The sequence below is a fragment of the Ictidomys tridecemlineatus genome, chromosome 7 (genome assembly GCF_052094955.1).
Source record: "Ictidomys tridecemlineatus isolate mIctTri1 chromosome 7, mIctTri1.hap1, whole genome shotgun sequence".
In the NCBI taxonomy this organism is placed as follows: domain Eukaryota; kingdom Metazoa; phylum Chordata; class Mammalia; order Rodentia; family Sciuridae; genus Ictidomys; species Ictidomys tridecemlineatus.
The window spans coordinates 160,431,570-160,451,966 of NC_135483.1; the positions used below are offsets into that span (position 1 = coordinate 160,431,570).

The 20,397-nt window shown below is 36.9% G+C and overlaps 1 protein-coding gene across 2 annotated transcripts in view; it reads left to right on the top strand.

The window, feature by feature from the left end:
• The window catches only part of Slc39a10 (solute carrier family 39 member 10), a 128,737-nt gene that overhangs the window by 22,060 nt on the left and 86,280 nt on the right, over positions 1-20,397 (top strand). Inside the window, exon 3 of one of the 2 annotated variants that reach the window (XM_021725751.3) lies at positions 6,626-6,726. The exons of the other annotated variant lie outside the window; for it this stretch is intronic. The gene's annotated coding sequence lies outside the window, so the exon portion shown is untranslated. The remainder of the gene's footprint in view (positions 1-6,625; positions 6,727-20,397) is intronic. 2 annotated transcript variants of the gene reach the window in all.

Consider the following 20,397-nt stretch of genomic DNA (forward strand, 5'->3'; position numbering starts at 1 on the left):
TATTTATGGGTACTAGGAATCTAATCCAGGGGCTCTTTAGCACTGAAGTACATCCCCAGCCCTTTTTATTTATTTATTTTTAGACAAGGTCTCACTAAGTTCTTGAGGCTGCCCTTGAACTTTCCATCCTCCTTTCTCAGCCTCCCAAATTGTTGGGATTACAAGCATGCACTACCATGCCTGGCAATATTAATTTTATTTTGAAACTTTTACAACACCCCCTGAAATTACTATACATAAACTGGCATGTCAGGAAACCAGGATTTCTGGATTGGGCCTGTGAACAATTTGAAATTGTGAAACTTACTAACTAGAGTTATAATTTGTGCAGCCTCCTAAGGTGGTAGAAGAACTGTATTGTGCTTAACTAATGCATTTAAATTAATTCACATTAAATTTGTGTACGGTTGATGTATAGCTCAGCTTTCTGTCATTTCAGTTCTCTAAAAGACTCATACCTTTTTCTTCTTTACCTTTTTTGTTTCCCTCCAAGAAAACCTTGACAGAAATCAAGTCTAGCCAGTTCTACTAGTTCTTGCCTTAAGGATAAGTGCTATCTTTAAAATCACACAGGCTTGCTTGCTAGTCTGAGGTGTTTTTTAATTAGGCCAAAACATGTCTTAGCCTGAGAATTTATCTGCATAATTCTAGGTTTTAATATGTAAGAAAGCTAGCCAAGAGAATGTTACATGTGGATTTTTTTTTTTTTTTGGTTGAACTGATTGAAACTCATTTAATGCAATTCTCTATAAAAACTTTTCCTCTACTCCTTGAAATCTCTTAATTAGATACTACTCTGAGTATGCAAACATGAGCTTACATTCTCTTGCTTTGAGCTCATATTCTTTTACATTTCTTCCCTATTTGTTCTTTCATCACTCCCACAGATTACTTCAACCCAAAAAGGATCCTTTGTGCCTGGCTTTTGGTAATCAGGAAGAATGATTCTGCTCTTGTATGAGGGAGAATCATTCCAAATCCAACAAGAACTATTCATTTTGAGAACCTGAGAAGGATCATTAGTCATAGCTATGGGGACCGGCACTATTAGACAGACCCCTTGCAGCAGGACTTGCTGGAAGAACTGAGGGTTTGTGTGAAGACATGGGCAGTGGGAACTCAGCTACCCCTGCTCTGGCAGGTCAGAGCCCCCCTGCTCCACTCAGTGAGAAAGACAGCACAGATCCTCATCCCTCAGATGTCAAGAGGAGGAAGCATGCCTGACCTCTAATGAGTGGACTCTGCATCTCGGTGCAGGTTATGTGGGTTCCATACATCTCCTATACTCAGGAGTTAAGTTCTTCCAGAAGGGCACCAGAAGTTCCTTGTGCAAGACTACTTTGGAAAACCTTTCCCTGATTTCTGCGTGTACCTAGGGCTACTGATTAGTTCTACCTTTGTGAAGTAGAAAAAAAAAGTACTCCTTCCTCATAGGAGGGTGATGACGGCCTCCTTCCTGCCAGAGCACTTGGCTTTCCTGGTGGCCTTCTGTAGTGACAAACTGTGTAATTGTTGTGGACTTCCCAGTGGCTACAGCTCTGACCCTGGCCCTGCCTTCCCTGGAGGCAGGAAACAGTTTGTCAGTTTGCCTCTTGATATTACCTGGAGGGTGAGGGTGACAGCCAGTAGCTATTCGGCAGTTATAGGATATCAGGCTGGCGATTATCAAAAGATCTGCAGAAAAAGACCACAAGGTGTGGGAAGAAGTTCTGCTTTTTGTAATCTTGACTTAAATTTTCCTTCACAGAGGTCTTCCCTTGACAACTTACCTAAAGTGAAATCAATCCCGGGACTGTTTTTTTTTGTTTGTTTGTTTTGTTTTTTAGTCCCTTTTTAAAAAAGTGACAAGTGACAGTTATTGCATTTGTATTTTTATCTTATTTATTAACTGTCTTCAATTTTCTGTGTAAAGTGTTCACCCATGTACTCCCAACACAGCATTGCCCACTTAATGTGGAGGTGGCACTTATTACACCTGAGTTGAATGAAGGAATGTCTTTAGCAATCTCTGGCTATGGCAAGGATGGAAAGCATGAAGGTGATCTCAACAACAAGATGACAGGGGATGCTCAGCAGCCCTCGCTCAGAGGGATACAGTCTATCTGGTGACCCGGGCCACAGAGGTGTTTCTCAAGCCTGTCACCTTCCAGATAGGAGAGACAGAGCAGTTGATGTTTCACTGTGTTTAGCTAACATCCACTGAGCATGGCAGGCATTCTGCTTGGTCCTTAATTTACGTATACCATGTCATCCAACCTGCACTGCAAGTGCCCTAGGAAACAGGCATAATGACTATCCAATTTTACACATTGGGGAACTGAGAGTTAGACGTTATGGATGTGTGTGTGGTTATGGATATGTGTGTGGTTATATAAGAAACACAATAAGTAGCAACATCAGGACTCAATCCCAGGCCTGTCTGGGCTTAAATAATGCAGTCTTATGCTTTAGATTGCCTTTACCTTGAACACAGTGATCAGGAGCAGGAGATTCAAAACACAAGTGCCTATTATACAAACTTGCTTAGCCAGAGTCTCTGTGGCTAAGACTCATGGACAGTGGAGGATTTCCATCTCCACCTGTGTCCAAATATAGTAAGTCCTGGCCTGCATGTCCAGTACCTTATTTTGCTTCCTTGATGGTGCTCTCCCCCCTTTTTTAGAAGTGGAGAGCCATCTGTTGCATAGTTATCACAGCCCTGGGCCAGAGGAAGACTATGCCTGCCCTCAGCCAGGCACAGGGTGCGGTAGTCATACAGTTCATCAGGGAATGGCATTTTGTCTTGCAGCTGAAGGAGCATTTTATTTGTACTTTAGAATCTAACTGAAGGATGGCTCAGGTGTGATTTTCCTCCTTCATTATTTGCACCCTCAATTTTAATGACCATTTAAAATGGCAATAGTTTTGCCTTTCAGTTTGAGAAGTGCTGTAAGGTGACCCAGTAAACAGTTTGGGATTGTCAGCAGCCACCTCCAAAGAGAAAAAAAAAAAAAAATGAAAACATAGGCCTCTGCTCCTTGAATCTAAATAACAGAAATGTTTACAAAATTTTGTCATCCCAAATGATCAGAAATTTTTTTCACAACCAATTACATATGTATCTGTGCTATATATTTACTTACCAGGTAGAACATTATGTTAATTATCTGAAGATATATATATATATATATAGCATTTCAATATATGCAAATTGCATACAGCTTTCCATATTATTCATTTAAACAAACACATTGAAGACCTCGGTGACAGGAAGAAATCAAAATATTTAAGTTGACTCCAAGAGGTTAAGAATCTTGTTGTAATTCTTCATAACAAGACCCAGATATACCAGGATATTTTGGGTTTTAGTGGAATCATACTAACAATACCCTGCTTCTCTTCATAAACCAGTATGATTCCTCAGCCTCCTACCAATAGGACAGGCGTGTGCTTTCATTCCTTTGCTGCACTGGTGATGGTTTGGTAGCTCACCTTGCATAGGCAAGAACATACTCACAAGTAAGGTTCAGAGAAACACTGTACCATTACTAGTTCTTCTTTGTTGTACAGATGAAAGCAATTAAGGCAGCATAGTCTTGATTTCTTTCAGGTATGAATGTAGGATAACGTGGAGATGTACAATCCAATGATTCACAGATCCTCTGTGCTTTTTTTTCCCCCTCCTGCATTGGGGATAGAACCCAGAGCCTCACACATGCTAGGCAAGCACTCTACCACTGAGCTACGTCCCTAGCCCTTTTAATGAATTAATTGATGAACTTTCCTATTTATTATTTTTTGTGGTAAACAGAATTGAACCCAGGGGTGTTCTACCCCTGAGTTACATCCCCAGCCGTTTTTATTTTTTATTTTCAGATAAGAGTTCTACAAGTTGGCCTTCAATTTGCAATTCCGCTGCCTCAGCCTCCCAAGTAGGTGGAATTACAGGCTGGGGATGTGGGCTCTTGGCACTTTTTTGGCAAGTACCATGGATTGAACTCAGGGGCACTCAACCACTGAGCCACATCCTCAGCCTTATTTTCTATTTAATTTAGAGACAGGGTCTCACTGAGTTGCTTAGTGCCTCACCATTCCTGAGGCTGGCTTTGAACTCTTAATCCTCCTGCCTCAGCCTCCCGATCATCTGGAATTACAGGCATGCACCACTGTGCCCAGTTTGTGAACTATATTTTATTTTGTAAACTTGTTCAAAGTTGCACTTAATGTATTGTAATTACTCTTGATTATTATCCATGTTAGCCAGAAAATATTTAAAGATCACAAAAACATGTTTGTCACATCTGTGAGAGCTTACACCGTTAAGCACTAAGAGCTGTTCATTTTGAGTTTTTTCAAGAAGAAAATAATGCTGGAATTTAAAAACTAACCATGTGACTTTTCTCTGTTTTGTTTTGTTTGTTTGTTTGTTTGTCATTATATACCTTAATGGTGTGGTGTAAATTTGAATATGTCAACTGAAATGAGCTTTTCTCCTGCCTACTAGAAAAAGAATCCTGAGTAAGATCAAGTTTATTTCAATTTAGAAAACATTTATCAAAAGTCTGAAAAAAAAGGACTAGGATAGGTGCTATAGGTAAGAATAAAGAGAAGCAGAATCTTGGTGGGGAGATAAAACAATACAGAAATGACAATAAATTAGAGGATGACTGTTATTTATATGAGGAAAGAGATTGCAGCTGGAGGAGGATATTTGAGAAGTTGTTAATAGAAGGTGGTATTTAAATTTTTTTGAGATTTTATTTTTAATTGGCAAATAATAGTTGCATGTGTTTGTAGGGTATAATGTGTCATTGTGATATATATATATACATTGTGAGATGGTCAAGTCAATTAAATTCATCACCTCACATATTAATCATTTTTTTCTGTGCTGAAAACATATTAAATATAACCTTTTAGCAATTTTGAAACATACAGGTACTTATTCACTATTCAATGCAATAGATCTCCAGAGCTTTCTTCTAACTGAAACTTTGCACTTTGATCAACAATGTTCCCTTCCCCATCTGTCCTCTCCCCTGTCTTTGGTGACCACCATTCTCTACCTCTATGAGTTTGACATGTAAAGTGACATCCACATGTCCACATACATCCACATGTAAGTGACATCATGCAGCATTTGTCTTGTGTGTGCCTGGCTTGTTTCACTTAGTATGATGTCCTCCAGGTTCATCCATGCTGTAACAAATGACAGGATTTCCTTCTTTTTTAAGGCTGAATAGTATTTCACTGCTCATGTGTACCACATTTTCTTTATACATTTATTTGAAAATGAACACTGAATTTGGTTCCATATTAGCTCTTGTGGATAATGAACATGGGAGTGCAGACATTCCCTTGCTTACTGATTTTAATTATTTTGGTCATATACCCAGAAGTGGCATTTCTAAATCATAAGATAATTTCATTTTCAGTTGAGGAACCTCCATACTGTTTTCCATAACGGCTGTGCTAATTTACATTCCCACCATCAGTGTACAAGGGTTTTCCTTTCTTCATATCCTTGCCAACGTGTGTTATCTTTCATCTTTTTGATAATACCCGTTCTAACAGGTGTCAGGTAGTATATTTGTGGTTTTAATTTGCATTTTCCTGAGGATTAGTGGTGATGGATACTTTTTCATTGTATCTGTTGTTCGTTTATAGGTCTTCTTTTAAGAAATTTCTATCTAGGTCCTTCATCTACTTTTTGATTAGGTAGTTTCTTTTCTTGCTATTGAGTTATTTAAGTTAGGAGGTGGATTTGATATCATTACAGTTAAGAATTCTTCCAGACCATAACCTCCTTGAAGGAGCCACTTACAGTTGGATCAGGCTCCATTCATTTCTGTTTGGGGGTATTACTTCTCTTCCACATTCTTCCTGCTTTCCTTGCTAAAAGAAGAAAATAATACACAGGAAAATACTCTTTTTCCCAAGTGCAAAATTATTTTTTGGTCTAGAGCCAATAGAGTAGACAGACTATATACAAAACACTATAGTCAAGGTAGGAGCATGGTACATGTTACCAGAAAGTGATATAAAATTTGCAAGATTTTAAAGGGATCACTCAAAAAAAAAAAAAAGAAAAGTTGGCAAGGAGTCATGTGAAGAAGAGGAAAAGCCAGAATGTGTGTGTTACCCACCTACTTTAGTTATGGTGTTGTAAAAAGATCAGTCCAAAAGACCTTGTTTTATTTATTTAATCACTCTCTCTCTAAAATGTTTGAACGCAAGTGCATAAATAAAGGTATTTATGAAGTCAGACTTGTAAATGCCAGGAAGTAGTAAAGAATGCCAACTTAATCTCTGCTACCTGTGTGAGTCCTCAGGGAAAGGTGAGCTCATGCATGCATAAATACAGGTCATTATAAGGCTGAATTAAAATACATTAAATATGGAAGTCAGATATAAACCCCTGAGGGTTATCCAACATAAAAAGAAGAGTTGAAGAACAACCTGAAGCTTTAAAAAGGGGGGAAACCCAAGATCCTCACTGGCTGGGGAAAACAGTTACTAAACATCCTTCAAGAAAAGCACCTTATATAAAGCTTGGTGTTTGAAAGCCCTAGCACCTCACTGATCCAAATGAATGAAAACATAGGAGGGAGGGACCTGCTTTATCTTCTATTTGTGGTCTCCACAGCCCCTGGACCCAGGAAGCTTCAATAATTGTTAACCGAGTTGGAGTGAGCTGAAATAAAGAGGTAGAGATCCTAAGCCACCTACTGAAATCTTCCTTACAGGGTAAGTTTTGTTTATTTACTATTCCTTCTAGGGTATAGTTACTTAGCAAAGTGTATGCTATTAGGTAAACATTTGGACATTTCTTTTTACCATTTTATCTTTGGTTAACAATTTCTTCAGTCATACAGGGATCAGAGCAACTAGAGACAGACCTCTCCCCATGTACCCCAGAAATTTCATATGCAGGAGTGTAACCTTCAATGTATTAATGAATTAATATTAGTAGAAGATTCAGGGGGAAAAAAAGAAAGAAGTTAAAGACCTTAAAATAGAAGGTACTAGCTACCAATGAAAAGAAAGAAAAAGGTTCATATGAAGGAATTTTTTTTTAAAAAAGTGAACTAAAATTGAGAGAATGCTGAGACAATGGAAAACATTAAAAATGGAGAAGCAGGAACAGGAAGGACATTTTACATGCACAGCCAGATTGGTTTGTGAACCAAAATGTGGACCAAGGATTGTATGCAGGGATCAGTTGGAGATTGTTCTGAAAAATAAGCCAAAATAATGGGAAAAAGATGTTTGCCCTCAAAAAAATGAGCCAGAATAGTCACTCCTTTTGACAGGAAATGACCACTTTTAAAGACATTGAAAGGATAACTACGAAAGTAAGAAGCAAGCAGTTAGAGTGAACAATTTGGAATAATGGAAGGGGAAAAAATGGGCACAGGTCCACATTATTAAAATTACAAGAATGTCTATTTACTGCAATAATTGCCATGAACAAAGTAAGGCAAACAAAACCTTTGGGTTTTTTTTTTTTTTTCCTTAAAATCTCAAACCTGAACCTAATCAGACGTGTTTGCAATTAATGGAGATTAACTGATTGCCTGCAAGTAGGTTTAGGATCACAAACAAACTCATCCGAGGTAATTCTAAAGGAGAAATGAAACCACCACAAACCTGAAATTATTATTTTTTTATTGGAATACTTTTATTCTATGATATAACTTTAAAATCTGAAAGCCTCAGCATTAGTCTTAATGCTAAGAAGAAAATAACAAAGCGTAGGACCTTGGAATTCTTCATGGCTTTGACTGCAAAGGATCATAAACAAGAAAGGTCCAGATATAGTTATGTCAGTAACAGGGTATAACTTAATTTAAAAATAAATAAAATAATTTCAGCCTAATTTTCATCTAAAAGTAAGACATTAAGAATTTGAATCTTGTTCAGAGTTTTTCTTTCACATGAGAAACTAAAATAAAATGAGAGAGAAATCCTGGAAGAAATGTTTCCAGTGAGCTTTTTGATTTTATGGTGCAAAGAGCTGGCCATCAGAGTGTAATTTTTCTAATAGTTGAACTTTAGTCCACTCATTTAGGTTTCATCTTGTATAAGCAGAACATCCTGTATGTGCAGGTTCTTTGAAGTGGTTCCATGTTTGGGGTCAGTTATGCCATGAAAGGCTTTATGCTTGCTTTTTGGTATTTGTGGAATAACAGAAATATTAGCCAATTTGCCTTTAAGCTAAAGACAAGCAAATGTAATTCGGTATCCAACATTTTAATTTTTTGAGTTATGTTATCATTTGGTATTTTAACTATCCTTTGTACTGACTTTGCTTTGTACAATATTATCTTGAGTAAATTTTATCTTTTCTTCAAGTATTTGAATCTATAATGACAATGATGTAGATGCTTACACATGCTTTGAGATGGTGGTGGTGGTGGTGGTGGTGGTGTATGTGTTTGATTTATGTAGAAAATCAACATATGCATCATATGCATCTATTTGGAAATGTGCCCCTTACACATCCAGGCATGTTTTATGCCACACAAAAAGAAGTAATCAGCCTCGGCCTCAAGGAGATTATTATTTCAGTTGATTTAATTTACTGTATATAAGAGCATCTTAGCTCTGAGAATTAAAAGTAAGCATCTTGCCTGAGTAACAGTTAGAAAAAAAGTGATTTTGGAGTTAGATGGATCTGAGCTTGAACCCTGTCGTGCATATTAGTACCTTTGTTCCTTATAATCAGAAATATCAAATTGTGGTTAGGTGTGGTGGTGCACACCTATAATCCTAGCTATTTGGGAGGCTGAGGCAGGATGTGGCAACTTAGTGAGAGCTGTCTCAAAGAATAAAAAGGATGGTACTATGTTAGAGTGCCTCTGAGTTCAATTTCCAGTTAAAAAAAAAAAAATAGTGAGAGAGATTTCAACATGTAAAATGGAAAAAATGGAGATGCTAGTTTTTACCTTACAGAGATGTCATGAGAGTTAAGTGCAGTTATGTTTATAAAACAACAAACACATATGTAAGTCCTCAATTTTTCATTCTCCTCCTTGCATATACATTTATCTAAATTAATGCTGGGGATTAGCATTGGCCATAGTTGTCTGCGTTAATTTTAATCCAAGATTTCTAATCAATTTCATGAAGATATTCAGGTTCTAATTGGCGATACTTTGGGTGGTTAAACAAGGCAGCAACCTAGCTGTTAGAAATTCAGGCATGAGGAAGCAATGCCAGGGCATGATCTCCAGGGCCCAGTTGACATCCTTCCACACAGTTCTTCACCAGTGATCATCTGCTATTCAAAATGACCTCCTAAGGGCTGGGGACTTACAGAGGGAGAACATGCTGAAAAAGCCTGGAAAAATAGATTAAAAAAAGAAAACTAGGTAAGAAGATAAGAATTTATTTTTGTCAAAATGCGTGGGGAAAATTTTTTTAAAAGGCACAGATGGGGCTGTGGGTGTAGCTCAGTGGTAGAGCACTTGCCTAGCATGTGCAAGGCCCTTGATCAGATCCCTAGCACTGCAAAATATAAATAAATTATTTCAAAAGTATTTCACTATAAATAAATACTGAGGTTTCTTACTTTTCTGCTCCTAACTTCCAAGACCTTTAGTTTTGCCCAGAGAACACAAAGGAAAGCCTAACACCACCACTACCACTATACACGGGCACACACGCGCGTGCACAAACACACAGACACACAGACACACAGACACACACATCACATACCACTCAGACAATCTTTCTGTCTTTTTCTTTCTGCTGAACAGTATTGAAAAGCCACATTTTCAGTTCTCTACCTGAAACCCAAACAATTTTCCTCTTCATCCTCCTGGTCATTCTGCAAGAATATCCTTCAAAATAAAATCAGAGTAATTGCAGATGGCTGCAACCTTAGAGCAGATAAAGATATCCATAATCAGAAAACTCCAGCTGTAACGATAGTCCTCAAAACCTGCTAGATTTTTTGGACTCTTTATAGTCATTTAATCCCTCCTCTTGCCATTTCCCATGTCTATTGAAAAAGAATAAATAAGGGCTGGGGATATAGCTCATTTGGTAGAGTGCCTGACTTGCATGTACAAGGCCCTGGGTTCAATCCCCAACACCACAAAATAAATAAATAAATAAATAAAAATAAATAAACAATAAAAGAAAATAGATTGGTCTTTCAACTCCTGGGTGAGAGAGAATTTTTAAAATGACACCATCACTTCTGTCGAATCTATTAGTGTTTTGGTGGTGGCTTTCTAATTTCTTTTTCATTACTGGTGTTTGAACCTAAGGGTGCTCTACTACTTCACTACATCCCACCCTTTTCACTTTTATTTTGAGATGGGGCCTTGCCTTTCCCAGGGTGACCTCCAATTTGCAATCATCTTGCCTCTGCCTTCCCAGTGGCTAGGAGTATTTGAGATGATAGGTGTATGCCACTGTGCACTGTCTTCTTTGTCTCCCTTCCCTCCCCACTGTGAATTTTCTTTTAATTTTATTACTAAAAATAAAATAGACCCATGCATTTTTGAAATGGTAGTGGTGCTAGGGATCAAACCCAGTGTCTCTTGCTTGGGTGAACTACCTTGAAGCCTATATTCCCAACCCTCACAAATTTTTTACATAGTGAGGTACTTCACTCAAATAAAAATCTAGGCTATTTTTAGTACTCAGAAGTCTCTCTGATGCCCCTTCCCAATCAATAATCCCTCCCTGGTAAACACTTTGCCTGACTTTGAACTTCATATAAATGGAACCATAAACTACATATGTACTTTCTTGTGTCCAGTGGATTTTGGTCAAGATGAAGCCAATGAGATACATCCACATTGTTCCTCATGTCTGTAATTTGTTCATCTGTCATATAGTATTCTGTTGCATGAATATACTGCAATTTATCCTTCCTTATTGTTGAGTATTTGTGTTGGTTTCAACATTTTGATATCATATATAAATCTCCACTGTGGATTTTTTTTTTTTTTAAGTAGTATTCTGGAGAGCATTTTCAGGTACCCTGCTAGTGTGTGTGTCTATGTGTGTGTGACTGATGATTGAAACCAAAGTGTTCTGCCTCTGAGCTACATCCCTAGCCCTTTTAATTTTTATTTTGAGACAGGGTCTCACTGAATTTCAGATGCTGACCTTGAATTTGGATCCTCCTGCCTCAGCCCAAGAAGCAGGATCACATGTTCATGTAGCAGGGAAACAGGCATGAACCACAGGGCCTTGTGGCACGCCACTGGTCTTGCTCCACATTTTTTATTTTGGTGACATCAGAATTCAAAAGAAAGTAGAATTCCACTCTTTGCCAAAATTGAAATAAAATGAGAGAGAGAAAGAGGGAGAGGAAGAAAGAGGGAGAGGAAGAAAGAGGGAGAAAGAGAACAAGGGAGGAAAAGAAAATGTATGGGCATGTTAGTATAAAATCTTAAAACTCATAATTCCCATTTTATAGCGATATCTGATCATCTTAATTTGCAATGGCTAAATAAGTAATGCTTACATGATTACAGACTTCTCTACTTCACTTTTGGAAACACTCCATACCCCCTGGAAATTTAAAGAGATATATCATATCCCTTTAAGAAGTGGTAAAATCACAGGGTCAAGTGCAAGTTCTAGGACCAAGCTCCCTAGGCAGTTTGGTTGACTTTGAGTTTTGTTTTGTTTTTTTAAGTTTTTTAGTTGTCAATGGACCTTTATTTCATTTATATATATGCAGTGCTGAAAATCAAACCCAAAGCTTCACACATGCTAAGCAAGCACTCTACCACTGAGTCACAACCCCAGCTCCCCCCGCCCCCCCAGTATTTTTCTTAAAATGGTTTTGTTGTGGTGCTCTTTTTGACTTAATGAAGAGTCCAAAACTCTTGAACCACTTTCCAGGGATATGAGTAAACTGCCTCTTCAAGCGTTCCCTGTGGTCTGTGTGCTATTGGGCCCTTCCCCATGCTAATTCTTATCTTTCATCCTTATTTCACTTCCCCTATTTTTTTTTTTTTTTGCTTTTGTTGTTACTTTATTTTGCTTCCTCAAATATATAGAGTCTTAGACATTCAAGTTTGTTTCCTTGAGCCCTAGAATCTACCACATTAATAAATTAATTATTTAGATACTATCCTCTTTTTAAAAAAATTATATATAGATCATCTAGGAAATCAGTTAATTAAAATGATCAGTGGTGGCAATCAGCAAATTATTTGCACAGCAGCTTATTTTTTAATTACAGACGTTTAAATTTCTGCCTGAGATTAAGGATAATTGTATGTTCATTTTGGGAATGTTGCTTATTTTTAATTGTAATCTTTTTTGTTTAGCTATGGGGGAGAATACATATTTTTTGTAACATCTTTGTCAATGTTGAAATCAGAGTATAGTCATTTTAGATTGTATACATGCCAAATAAAGTCTGAGAGCCTTCATGATAAATTATATGAAGCCATTGAGCCTTTTAAATAGTCATTTGGTACTATAGAATAAACCAAAAAGAGTTTGTCTATCTATCTATCTATCTATCTATCTATCTATCTATCTATCTATCTATCTATTTATCTATTTGCTTTGTATCAAAACAAAGTAAATGCATGCTTTATAATATTATAAGTCATATGAATGACTTCTCAATTTCCAATTGTTAATAACCATAGGTAGATGTTTAAAATATGGTTCAAGTTTGCCTATGACTTCCCGCTCAGCATTTAGTGCCAGATGGGCAAAGCTTCCATGATGAATTTTACCTGCCATTTATGCACAGGAAGCAGCTTTATGTCAAGACAAAATGGAAATTCAATAGGCCAAAGTTGAGAGAGAGAAGATAAATGATTGTGCTGAAGGGCTATGGAAACACATAGATAATACTTACAGAAAATATTTGGGAATTAGTGAATTACTTGGAAGGACATGTTTTAGTCTCCTGGGTTTGTTTGATTCACATTAGCAGCCCCCATCTGCAAAAAGTCACTGTTCTCTATCCTAACTCAATTTCAGAGTCAACTTTCTGGCTTTCTTTGAAACATGCTTTGTATTATACTGTCGGAAATAACTCTTTGTCAACTTGATGGTCTGGGCTCAAAAAGCAAGTAATAAAAGTTTAAATTGTGATTCTATTGCAAAAGAAAGAAAGAAAAAGAAACCATAGCTAGAGCTGGTTTTGAATTCCTGCGATGGTGTTTAACTTGTTCAAGGTTCTCATTCAACATTTACAATTGGCTCAGTGTTAGGGAGAAGGAAAAACCTGTTGATACAGCTCCTTTAAGTACCCCGGGTTTCCAAACAACTCTAGATAGCACACATTCCTGTGGTGGGAGGCAGAGGGTGAGCCAGAGCCCTCTTCATTCATTCAAAGAAGGGGAAAGAGACTGAACTATCCTCCCACAGGTGAAGTTAAGCTCCTCCTGTAAGTGGATTGATTTGTTATATGAATCAAAGTTCTATCGGTCTGAGCCAAAAACATTGTTATCTCACCTGGTACCCTTTGTTCCCCTAACCCATCCTCATATCTCCCGAGCTCATAGCTGGGAAAATGTTTCTTTTTCAGTGATGCTTTCCTTCCTCCTTGATGATAATACTGTTTTTCTTTCTTTTGGGCTCCAAAGGAAAATGATTTCTTTCCTTTTGGTTAGCAACTGTGTGCTTGCCTATCTAACACATTCCATTGTTTCTTTTCTTTTGTTACCATGCTTGTGCACATCTGAAAACCAAATGTGAGCTTTGTATCAAAACAAAGTAAATGCATGCTTTATAATATTATAAAGGAATAACACAGCTGTTCTCAGTGGTTATAGTATTTAAGATTTTGAAAGTGCTTGAAGTTTTCTTTTTTAAAAAAGCTTACCGACGAACTTCTTACAGGAAACTCATTTTGTGAAGTTTCTGGGTTTTGTTCTTATGGGTTGTTCACAAAAATACCTAATGTGTTTCAGAATTAGCTATGCCTATTTTAGTGAAGTGGAAATTCAGCAGATTAAAACCTTAGACTGATTTTTAAGTTTTTACTTTTCTTTGCAATTAATCAGTTCTGTGTATACATAGAAGCGATTTTATATGATATTTCAGTAGATAAAATATTGTCTAGCGTAACAATTTAATTTTTAAAAAAGGCTAACGGGGTTGGGGGTATATTGCAATGGTTCAGCACTTGCCTAGCATGTGTAAGGCTCTGGGTTCAATCTCTAGCATCTGAAAAAAAAAAGGTGGAAGACCAGGAAGTGGGGGAGGGAGGAGGAGGAGGAGAGAGAGGAAGTATATAGGCATTGTGGGAGCAAGAGACAATGGCTGTTGATGTTTATTGTTCCTTGAAAGCCACATTCTAATGTTGTCATTTTAATTTTGTAACTGTTGCCAAACTCTTTAGCAATATAGAGAAGAAGTACATTTTCACCTGCTGTGTCCCTCCCTTTTTTCTGTCCCCAATCTCAGTGATCCTTAATATTCAAAGACACTGCCGCTTAACCTGCTGGCTGTCTCTAGCTGGAGAGATGAACTGCTTTGAGTCATCCCCCCTTTTATCTTGTGAGATCATTCATTCCCTGAGTAATGACATCAATTTTCCAGGAGGCTGGCTGGCTAGGGATAAAATCCATGACCATTAAAGGGATGAAGTTAAAGGACTTCATCTGATGCATAGTAGGAGCTTGATAAGTATCTGTTGCATAAAAGTCTCCAACTGTTTCCTTTATGTCAAATATATCTCCAACTGGATCATGATGGAGCAAGTTTTCTTTATTGTTTGTATTGCAGTTATAATCCCGGCTTTAAAAATACTGAGTGACTTTACATTGCCCAAATTAAGCATATAAGCATATTTAGCATTTCAAGCCCTGAAAACTTACATAGCACAATATACCCTTTAAATTTTGCTGAAGGGAGTTGTGAGCAACAGTTGCTGAGCTGGTGACTCCCTAAACCCTCTACCCACTTAAATGAGAGTAGTGTCACTTACTGAACTCTGACATAAAATATTGTTTGGTAGGAATGCTTAAGTTGCTTAAAGAAATTTTAAAATAAGTACTAGAAAAATCCATATTAACTTCCTCCTTAAAACAACCTAAGCTTAGACAAATTCCACTAATTCACCATTCCCTTGCTAACAAACTGGGAGGCCTCAGCCATATTTTGGTATCTTGCACCTGATTTCAACCATTTGCATTGTTACCGGCAGTATTAATGGAAAAAGTAGACTTTTTCTGCATTGCCCCCTGGAAACCCTGGATTGCTGATACTGGATAATGGATGTTCTGTCCCAGGGAGGATAAAATCTCCTCTGTGTGCAGCCAGATTTAAGGACTTCTAGATCTTTTTTACCTCAAGTTCCTCCCATCAATCCATTCACTTATATATACCAATTGCCTGGCCCCCATAAGCCCATGATTTTCTAAATTACATGACCTGCCCTTTCTTCAAGAAATCACATTAGTCTTCAAAACCACTTTTCAAATAAAACTGCATTTTTCAGATATATAATACATTTAAAAAATTCTTCCAGCAGCCACCTTGTTCTAAACTCCATATAATTTTATTTGTAACTCTTAAGGCAACAATCATTTTATGTCTTATCATTATGTGTATTTATCCTAACCACCCTAGTTGATAAATCACCTAAAGGCAGAGATTGTCTCACTCCTTTTATCTTCCCCTGTGGTTTCCCACTCAGTGCCCCCACACAATGCCCTGAGCATACATTTGTTCATTCAACATTCACGTGGATTTCCCTGAGCCAAGCAGGTCAGGCTCTGGTGGTGTGCAAAAACAGATGCCTTCCTTATAGACCTGTAGGAGTTCCACCTCCAACGAGGGAGATTGATATAATCCACAAATAATGCATAAAAACATGTGCAAGATTTCAGTGAGACATGAGGACATCTGAACTCTTCTAGACTGGAAAAGGGATCTTTTAAAGGAAATGATTGGGATCTGAAAAATAGGAGCCAAGGTGGAGGTGCAGGAGAATGAAGACACTCCAGATAGAAATATCTGTACACAAATCCTTTCCTTGGGAAGGAACACAACACTGAAGTGGAAGAAGGGCATCCTTTGTGATTGAGTTTACTTAATCAAGAAGATGCAGAGGGCTGGGGATGTGGCTCAAGCGGTAGCGCGCTTGCCTGGCATGCATGCGGCCCGGGTTCGATCCTCAGCACCACGTACCAACAAAGATGTTGTGTCCGCCGAGAACTAAAAAATAAATATTAAAAAAAAATTCTCTTTTTCTTTCTCTCTCTCTCTCTCTCTCTCTCTCTTTCTCTCTCTCTCTCTCTCTCTCTCTCTCTCCCCCCCCCCCTCTCACTCTCTCTCAAAAAAAAAAAAAAAAGATGCAGAGTAGCTGGGAAACTAAAGGAAACTTAGTAAATGTTAATGACAGAACAATGAATTCCCATTTCCAGAGAAGGCAAATAGTGGTATGGTAAATTCAATTATCATATAATGATTGAAGCAGGAAGCTTCAACCTATAAGAATGAGGCTATAAGTCATAGCATTTGGTCATAGCATTTGGAAAAAAACAGGAAAGCTGGCTGATATGATTGCATTGATTTATTATAATTTGAAGGTGATAATGACTCTAAAAAATCACATACTATTCTCTTGAGAATATTATAAATCCCTGGAACTTCAAACTGAAAGTATTTTAACTTTGAATTATTCATGTATTTTCATTTTTTTGTTTTTTGAAGAAATTTGTGGTCTGAGAGTGATGTCTCTACCAGAATCATTTATTCCTGTATTTCCTTTAACTTCATTAAAAACTTCTGTTTGTTTTTTTTCCCCCATAGGAAAAGTGTGTTTTAAATCTGCTGCATATCATTTTGTTATATGGCTGTATTAATAAACATCTCCTATGGTTAGGGTGCTTCCAATATATTGCTATTTCATATAATATCAAAATTATCAGCCGTGCACTTTAGACATTTTCACAGAAATATATCTGTCAGATAATTTTCCAAAAAAGTGATTACTGACCAATGAATATATGCATTTATAATTTTAGTGATATTGCTAATTTGCTTCTGTAGTTATTATTGCATAATTTTACAATATACCAAAATATGAGTCCCTTTTTTCCTATGGCCTCCTCAGTAGTGTATTACCAACATTTTGAATGTTTTTCAACTCTAGTAGGTTAAAAAAAAGGTATCAATATTTTACATTTCTTTTATTATAAGTGAAGTTTAATAGCTTTTGTTATGTCTAATAGTCATTTGTATTTTCTCCTCTTTGGTAAACTTTTCATATTTTTTGATGATTTTTTTAAAATTAGGACCTAATGTATTGATATGATTTATTGAATAAGAATTAAATTTTAAAGCACTGAAATAGGAAAAACAGAACCAATGAGAAAGGCTGACAACAATGCTTTGCCCATTTTGAAAGTTGGATTGTTGATAATTTCTTGTTGATTTCTAAAATCTTTAACTTTTTATACTTTAGAGGTATTATACTTTTTTGATGAGTTGCTAATAATTCTCCCAATTTGGTTAATTGGGTTTTTTGTTTGTTCGTTTGTTTTTGCATTTTCTTATAGCATTATTCAAGGGTTTTTTGTTTATTTGTTTGTCTTTGTGTGGTGCTGAGGATTGAACTGAGGGCCTCACACAGGCCAGGCAAGCACTCTAGCACTAAACCACATCCCTAGCCCCCATTATTTTGGTTTTGATAAACTTATCAATCTTTTCTATTATGATGTTAAGAGTTTGGATCATAGTTACAGAGTCCTTCCTCACTTCCAGACTATAAATAAATTCTTCCATATTATATATTAGGACATTGAAAACTCCACCTTTTTGCTTTTAAGTCTTTAATCTTTCATGTACATTAGGCATATGATATAAGGTACAGGTCCAGTTTTTTTTTTTTTGGCATGTCCAACTGCTGTCCAAATATCATATTTTGAATTGTTTTTTTAAAAAATTAATGAAGAACATTGAGAAGGAAAAACAAGAGTTGATTCTAGAAGACCCGTTCTTGGAAAATGAAAAGTCATGAACTACCAAAGCAAATGAAAGGTTTAGGAAATTTAACTACGCAATCTGTGCAGCAAGATGGCCAGAAAATACATTACATAGATGTTGCCATACCTCCACTTTTGGGTAAGACATGGCCAATCTGTCAGGGTGCCATTCCTTACAACTTATTATTTCAGGCAGCCACTTCCAATTAATCAAAATTGCCACGTGTGCTACTCATGGTGAAGGATTTGATTGGGAAGGAATGGTAGCAGGAGAAGTGCCAAGAGATGTGACCGAAAAGGCAGGTGATATTAGGATCTTGAATGCATATTGAACAAAGGGGACAATGTGATTCTTTTAAGGCAGAAAGAACATGGTAAGGTACGTGTATAGAGAAAGGAGGGTTGATGGTTCAAATAAGAGAAACTAAAGATGATTGTAGTAGTTCAATATAAAGATACTGAAGACCTGAACTAAAGGAATGAAGTAAAATGAAGAGAAAAGGCCATACTCAAGAGGAAAGGCAACAGAATATATCAGAAATAAAATCATCAGGGTTTGGTAACCAATTGGCTATAGGTAGTAATACCGAAAAGAGAATAAAAAATGATCAACCCCCTCTAGCTTGGGCAAGTGGTGGTGCTAAGAAACCATGCAGAGAATGTAGTAAGAGGAACATATTTAGGGATGGAAATGAAATAATATGGAAAAAAAGAGTTTAGTTTTACATTTCATATATCAGTAATGTACTTGGACTACTTATATTTTCCTAGCACTAGATTGAGATTGCAATGTATTTAGAAATAAAGAGAAGATTTAGTTTGATGCACACAAGGAATGTACTGGAGAAAAGAAATTGCATATACAGAAGCTAGAGAGTGACAAATTAGATCTACACATTTCCAGTATAAAAGATGACTGTTTCAGCAATGGTGGAAGGGATGAATTTGAAAATGGAGCATATAATAAAAAAGGAAAGAAAAAGAACACTAAAACTGAAAATAATCTACATATGTTTATATAAACTGAAATAGGAAGTATAAGGTGATCTTGCAATAATAATTTAACATTAGCTTCTACCTGCCAGTACCAGCATATTATATCCAAGCTTGGGCTCCAGGGCTTTAGACATTAAAATCCTGGAGAACATTCAAAGAACAACGGAGATAATAAAAGGGTTGGAAAAAAATAGCTGAGGTATGAAAGTATACTTGAGTTAACCTGGAAAAAAGACCAAATGGTGACTCTATCCACAATAGACAGATGAAGGCCCCCTAGAAATAGTTTTCCAGAGTTCAGAGCAAGAAAAGGGATTGAATTCTAAATTGATCTACATGTGATACAGGACAAAACTTCCTGAGATGAAGGTTACATACATATTGGAGCTATATTTGGTAGTACAAGTTGTGTAGAAGTTGTGAAGTCTTCTATCTGTGAACCTACATAGAAAATTCTGTATTTAGCAAGCACTCTCTACTTACAGATTGAAATTTCTGATCCCTGCCTCTCTGCCAGCAAAAACATACCACAAATCCTGGATGGGCTGTTACCCTAAGATGTTACCTTCTAGAAGTCATCTCCACTGTGAGAGTCCCTTCAGAAGCCATTTATTGAATAACTTTTTTTTTTTTTTTTTTTTTTTTAAGCAGTGCTGGAGAGAGAGGACCCAGGGCCTTGTACAGGCTGAGATGGGTTCAATCATTAAGCTATATTCCCAGCCCCTCAATAACTTTTTTTTTCGTTTTCTGTACTAGGGATGGAACCCAGAGGTGCTTTACCATTGAGTTACACATCCAACTTTTTTATTTTATTTTATTTATTTTTTTTGAGACAGGGTCTTGCTGGCCTCAAACTTGCCTCAACCTTCTGAGTCTCTGAGATTATAGGTGAGGGTCACTGTGTCCAGCCTCAATAACTATGTTTAGACAATGTGTATGAGACTTAATTTTAAATGCCAAGGACATGACCTAAACAAGACAGAAAAAATTGAAACATACACAAAGTTTATTTGGATCAAGTACCTAAAACCTATTGCCCAAACTCTCCCCTCTTCCTGGATCCCTCATCTGTTTCCTGCCATATGCCTGACAGATTCTAGTATTGCAGAGATCAGTACAGAAGACTAAAGAACCCCTTGCTCCAAAGATATATTATAAGTCTTATGTTGATTATATATATATAATATATAATAATATATATACAATTTCTCCCCCCAAGTACCCAGGGGCACTTAACCACTGAGTCACATCCCTAGCTCTTTTTAGAGACAAGGTCTTGCTGAGTTGCTTAGGACCTTACTAAGTTGCTGAGGCTGGCTTTAAATTTGCAGTCCTCCTGCCTCAGCCTCCCCAACCTCTGGGATTACAGGCATGCTCCACTGTGCCTGGCTGACATAAATATTTTTAAAACTGAACATGGATTACTTGTAGTCTTAATTTTTATCAAATTCATTCAAGATGTAATTTTATTCATTGTATTTAATCATTTCCT